Below are 7146 nucleotides of genomic sequence, written 5' to 3'. Positions count from 1 at the left end.
GCCAGTCAGAATGGCTGCGATCCAAAAGTCTACAAGTAATAAATGCTGGAGAGGGTGTGGATAAAAGGGAACCCTCTTACACTGTTGGTGGGAATGCAAACTAGTACAGCCACTATGGAGAACAGTGTGGAGATTCCTTAAAAAACTGGAACTAGAACTGCCTTATGATCCAGCAATCCCACTGCTGGGCATACACACTGAAGAAACCAGAAGGGAAAGAGACACGTGTACCCCAATGTTCATCGCAGCACTGTTTATAATAGCCAGGACATGGAGGCAACCTAGATGTCCATCAGCAGATGAATGGATAAGAAAGCTGTGGTACATATACACAATGGAGTATTACTCAGCCATTAAAAAGAATACATTTGAATCAGTCCTAATGCGGTGGATGAAACTGGAGCCTATTATACAGAGTGAAGTAAGCCAGAAGGAGAAACACCAATACAGTATACTAACGCATATATATGGAATTTAGAAAGATGGTAACAATAACCCTGTGTACGAGACAGCAAAAGAGACACTGATGTATAGAACAGTCTTATGGACTCTGTGGGAGAGGGAGAGGGTGGGAAGATTTGGGAGAATGGCATTGAAACATGTAAAATATCTTGTATGAAACGAGATGCCAGTCCAGGTTCGATGCACGATACTGGATGCTTGGGTCTAGTGCACTGGGACGACCCAGAGGGATGGTATGGGGAGGGAGGAGGGTTCAGGATGGGGAACACATGTATACCTGTGGCGGATTCATTTTGATATTTGGCAAAACTAATACAATTATGTAAAGTTTAAAAATAAAATAAAATTTAAAAAAAAAAGGGGGAGAGGACTCACATCAGTAAAATTAGAAATGAAAAAGAAGAAGTTACAACTGAAAAGAAGAAATACAAAGGATCATAAGAGACTATTACCAGGAACTATATGCCAATAAAATTGACAACTTAGAAGAAATGGACCTACACAAATCAATCAATGTGATATACTCTATTACCAAATTGAAGAATAAAACCATTCGATCATCTCAAGAGATGCAGAAAAAGCTTTCAGCAAAATTCAACCCCCATTTATGACAAAAACTCCAGAGAGGGGCATAGAAGGAACCTACCTCAACTTAATAAGTAAATAATAAATCTACCTCAACATAATAAAAACCACATACACACAGACACACACAGACACACACAGACACACACATATATAACAAATCCAGAACAAACACAATTGTCAACAGTGAAAATCTGAAAGCATTTTCTCTAAGATCAGGAACAAGACATGGATGCCTACTCTCACTACTTTTATTCAGCATAGTTTTGAAAGTCCTAGCCATGGCAAGCAGAGAAGAAAAATAAATACAAGGAATTCAAATTGGAAAAGAAGTAAAACTGGCACTGTTTGCATATTACATGATACTATATATAGAAAATCTTAAAGATGCTACAAGAAAACTACTGGAGCTAATCAATGAATCTGGTACAGTTGCAGGACACAAAATTAATACACAGAAATCCCTTGCATTCCTGTACACTAATAATGAAAGAGCAAAAAGAGAAATTAAGGAAACAATCCCATTTACAATCACATCAAAAAGAATAAAATACCTAGAAAGGAACCTACTTAAGATTTGTACTCTGAAAACTATAAGCCATTGAGGAAACAAATCAAAGATGACACAAATGGGAGAGATATGCCATGATGCCATGTCTTGGATGGAAGAATCAATATTATCTAAATGCCTATACTACCCAAGGCAATCTACACATTCAATGGGACCCCTGTCACCAATGGCATTTTTCACAGAACTAGAAAAAATTTTACTATTTTGCATGAAAACACAAAAACACCCCCAAATAGACAAAGCAATCCTGAGAAAGAAAAACAGAGCTGGAGGCATGAAGTTCTCTGACTTTGGACTATACTACAAACCTACAGTAATCAAGACAGTATGGTACTGGCACAAAAACAGAAGTATAGATCAATGAAACAGAACAGAAAGCCCAGAGATAAACACACCTACCTATGGTCAAATAATCTATGACAAAGGTGGTAAGAACATATGGTAAAGAAAAGATAGTTTCTTCAAGAAGTGGTGCTGGAAAAACTGGATAGCTAACATGAAATGAGAATACTCCCTAATACCATACACAAAAGTAAACTCAAAATGGATTAAAGACCTAATTGTAAGGCTGGATGTTATAAAAAAAACTCTCAGAGGAAAATATAGGCAGAACACTCTTTGACATAAATTGTAGCAATATCTTTTCTGTCTCACCTCCTAAAATAATGAAAATGAAACCAAAAATAAAACAAATGGAATCTAATTAAACTTAAAAGCTTTTGTACAACAAAGGAAAACATAAAAAAAAGAAAAACCCCAAAAGACAAACCAACAATAGATTAATCTCCAAAACATACAAAGAGCTCATGCAGTGCAATTAAAAAAAAAACAAAAAAAACCCCTCAATCCAAAAATGGGCGGAAGACCTGAACAGACATTTCTCCAAAGAAGAAACAGAGATAGCCAAAAAGAACATGAAAAGATGCTCAATATCACCAGTTGACAGAGAACTGCAAATCAAAACACAATGAGGTATATGACCTCACACTGGTCAGAATGGTCATCATCAAAAATCCTACAAACAAGGCATGCTGGAAAGGGTCTGGAGAAAAGAGAAACCTTCTTTCCTGTTGGTGGGAATGTAAATTGGTAGAGCCACTATGGAGAACATATAGAGGTCCTTAAAAAACTAAAAATAGAGCTATCATGTTGTTGTTGTTTAGCTTCTCAATCACAAACAAGTGACACATTACCCATTACCATATGATCCAGCAAATCCACTCCTGGGCATATATCTGGAGAAAACCGTAATTCCAAAAGATACATGCACCCCAATGTTCATTGCAGCACTACTTACAATAGCCAGCACATGGAAGCAACCTAAATGCCCATCAACAGATGAATGGATAAAGGAGACATGGTACATATATACAATGGAATATTAGCCATAAAAAAGCACAAAATAATGCCATTTGCAGAAAGATGGATGGGCTCAGAGATTGTCATACTGAGTAAAATAAGTCAGACAGAAAAGGACAAATATCATATAACATCGTTTATATGTGGAGTCTAAAAGAAATGATACAAATTAACTTATTTACAAAACAGAGTTACAGATGTAGAAAATAAATTTAAAGGGGAAAGAAAGGGGATGAGGGACACCTTGGGAGACTTGGATTGACATATACACATTACTATATATAAAATAGATAATCGACAAGGACCTATTATATAGTTCAAGAAATTCTACTAAATATTCTGTAATAACCTATATGGGAGAAGAATCTGAAAAAGAATGGATATAGGTATATGCATAACTGAATCACTCTGCTGGACACTTGGAACTAACACAATGACGTAAATCAACTATATAAAATTAAATTAAAAAATTAAAATATAAGCATTCTAGGACTTCACTGGTGGTACCAAGGAGAAGACTCCACCTGCCAATGAGGGGACAGTGGTCTGATCCCTGGTCTGAGAAAATCCCACATGCCGTGGAGCAACAAAGCTCGTATGCCACAACTACTGAGCCACTCTCTAGAGCCTGTAAGCCTCAACTGCTGAGCACATGCGCCACAGCTACTGAGCCCACACACTCCTGGGCCCACAAGCAATAACTACTCATCATGCACACCGCAGTAACTGAAGTCCACACACCCTAGAGCTCACAAACGGTCAACTACTGAGTTTATGTGTTGCAAATACAGAAGCCTGCACCTAGAGCCTGTGTTCTGCAACAAGATAAGCCACTGCAATGAGAAGGCCATGCACCACAACAAAGAGTAGCCCTTGCTTGCAGCAACTAAAGAAAGCCTGAGCACAGAAAGAAGACCTAGTGCAACTAAAAATAAATGAATAAGTAAATAAGTTATTAAAAAACAGAAGCATTCGGGCCAAAGAGCATTTATATCCTATTATGTCTAGTTATAATATGTATGTATATATGCATATAATAACACATGTGTATATAATAGTACATTATATATAAAATACATATAATAGTATACATATCAATAAACTCAGAAAGGCAAAAAAGAAAATGCAAAGAGGACTTATCTCAAGATGGCAGGATTACTATACATTTTCTGTTTTTATTTTTTACAATGAACAGGTATTAATTTTATAATAGAACTATATTTTAGAAGTGTTTTTATGACTTTACTATTTGGAGATGTGTGGCATTTAAGTCTATAGATGTCAGATGCTTTTCAGATTTAATAAAAATTAAGTTCATAGACAAGAAAACTATAATTATGTGAAGAATTCATGGAGAGAAAACAATTCCTACCTTGTGGAGAGAAACTGATAAAAACATAACATGTGCTGTGAGACCCAGCAGCGTAATGGAGGCAGTAAATCTCTAGATGGTCTATGCCTTTATGAGTCCCTATAAAGGAGTACCTCTTCTCTCTGTAACGGAAATAACATAGACACACACATTTATTTAAAGGAGAGGCTGAAAGAAAATCATCCTTAAGTACACACTGCAGCTACATAGGCTGCCTGTTTGCAAGTGGGATCTCAAAGAGAAACAGTTGGATATATCATTTATTGGTTGTATGCCCTTGGGAAAGCTATTTATCCTTCCCATGCCTCAGTTTCCACAACTGTAAAAGGGGATAATAATAGTACCAAAGTAGAAAGATTATTATAAAGATTAATATTCTTAAACACAGCACTGTCCGGTACAATAATAATAGTAAATACCATTTGTGTGCTAGGTGTGAGCTTAGTCGCTCAGTCGTGTTTGACTCTTTGCGATCCCATGGGCTATAGCCTGCCAAACTCCTCTGTCCATGGGGATTCTCCAGGCAAGAATACTGGAGGGGTTGCCATGCCCTCCTCCAGGGGATCCTCCCAACCCAGGGATCGAACCCTGGTCTCCCACATTGCAGGCAGATTCTTTACCAGCTGAGCTACCAGGAAGTCTATATATCATTTTTGTGGTTTTAAAGATAAATAAATGGGTGGGGTTGATTCACAGAACATATTACTGTCAGTGATATTTTACTTCTCTCAGCATCTCCAGTAATTCTCATTTCAGAGTTATGAGTGGATATTATTACCACCTGGCCCTCAGATTTGCAAATCAGAAACTTGATTTTATCAGAGCTACCCAAACTTACAAACTCACAGGAACAGATAAATTTAAAAAGGGGAATTTTTTGATTTTTCAAAATGATAGCCAATGGACTAGATTAAATATTATTTACTGATAGTTCATCTATTTAAGCACAGACCACTTAGAAATTACCTGGTTACTGTAAAATTAAAGAAATTGAAAACTCAAATTGGCCCTTCTATCAAATCATAGCAGTGTGCCTTTCTACTTTGTTACCAATTTCTTCTTCCATTGATATGAAACCTTGAGAAGGCACAGCATTACCAATGGAGCATTCTTGTCAAGAATGTTTAATCTGAACCTAATAATTTTTTAAAAAATGTAAGAAAAATGAAAATTAAGGGACATTCTGCAATTTGTCTAGACTTTTAAAAAATATGTCTACAACATGACATAAAAAGGCTGATAATTTTTTTAAAAATTTTTTTAGATTAAAGGATGCTAAAGAGGAGGCCTTCTGGGACTGTGGCTGCCAGTGTCCCCATCCCTACTGCATGCCGCTGCCAACCCATGCCTCTGTGGGAGATGCTCTAACACCAGCATTTTCCCAGTCAGAAATGAAATCTGTGTCCCCTGCATTGGAAGTATAGAGCCTTAATCACTGGACCTCCAGGGAAATCCTATTAAAAAAAATTTTTTTTTATATGGACTTTGTACAAGTTTTGAAAATCCGTCTCTGAAATTGTTTTCAGAGACGTTTTTGAACTATATGAGACAGCAGTTTCATTAATACATGATACCATACTGATGGAGGTAATGAAGACAATGGTGACCCCCTTCAAAAGGTCCCACGCAGGCACTGCTGCACTCAGTCTCCCAACCCTGCAGCAGGCCACCGCTGACCCATGTCTCCGCTGGAGACTCCTGGACACACACGGGCAAGTCTGGGTCAGTCTCTTGTGGGGATACCAGAGACTGAGACAGAACTGTGTCTGAGTGTCTCCTGTGGGGGTACGGGTCAGCAGTGGACTACTGCAGAGCAGGGGCTCTGGGTGCAGTAGACCTGGGTATGGCATAAGCCCTCTTGGAGGAGGTCACCATTAACCTAACCATAGAGCCGCAAGAACTTACACAGGACTGGGAAACAGACTCTTGGAGGGCATAAGAAAAAACCTTGTGCACACCAGGACCCAGGAGAAAGGGGCAGTGACCCCACAAGAGACTGACTCAGACTTGCCCGTGAGTGTCCAGGAGTGTCTGGCAGAGGTGTGGGTAGGCAGTGGCCTGCTGCAGGGTTAGGGGCATTGTGTGCAGCAGTGCCTGCATGGGACATTTGGAAGGAGGTCACCATAATCTTCATTACCTCCATCATAGATTGGCCTCAGGTCAAATAACAGGGAGGGAACACAGCCCCACCCATAAACAGAAAATTGGATTAAAAATTTACTGATCATGGCCCAATATGCCAGCAAATTTGGAAAACTCAGCAGTGGCCACAAAACTGGAAAATGTCAGTTTTCACTCCAATCTCTAAGAAAGGCAATGCCAAAGAATGCTCAAAGTACCACACAATTGCACTTATCTCACACACTAGCAAAGTAATGCTTAAAATTCTTCAAGCCCAGGCTTCAGCAATACATGAACCATGAACTTCTAGATATTCAAGCTGGTTTTAGAAAAGGCAGAGGAACCAGAGATCAAATTGCCAACATCAGCTGGATGATCAAAAAAATAAGAGAGTTCCAGAAGAACATCTATTACTGCTTTATTGACTGCCAAAGGCTTTGACTGTGTGGATCACAATAAACTGTGGAAAATTCTGAAAGGGATGGGAATACCAGACCACCTGACCTGCCTCTTGAGAAACATATATGCAGGTCAGGAAGCAACAGTTAGAACTGGACATGAATAACAGACTGGTTCCAAATAGGAAAAGGAGTATGTCAAGGCTGTATACTGTCACCCTGCTTATTCAACTTATATGCAGAGTACATCATGAGAAACGCTGGGCTGGAAGAAGCAC

The 7146-nt window shown here is 38.6% G+C and overlaps 1 long non-coding RNA gene across 2 annotated transcripts in view; it reads right to left on the bottom strand.

The window, feature by feature from the left end:
- The window catches only part of LOC104988601, a 368482-nt gene that overhangs the window by 80878 nt on the left and 280458 nt on the right, over window positions 1-7146 (bottom strand). For both annotated transcript variants that reach the window (XR_825261.1, XR_825260.1), the window contains exon 4: window positions 4350-4471. This is a non-coding gene — a long non-coding RNA (uncharacterized LOC104988601). The remainder of the gene's footprint in view (window positions 1-4349; window positions 4472-7146) is intronic.

The sequence above is a fragment of the Bison bison genome, unplaced genomic scaffold (genome assembly GCF_000754665.1).
Source record: "Bison bison bison isolate TAMUID 2011002044 unplaced genomic scaffold, Bison_UMD1.0 scf7180017864139, whole genome shotgun sequence".
In the NCBI taxonomy this organism is placed as follows: domain Eukaryota; kingdom Metazoa; phylum Chordata; class Mammalia; order Artiodactyla; family Bovidae; genus Bison; species Bison bison.
This window is presented reverse-complemented; position numbering and strand designations above follow the sequence as displayed.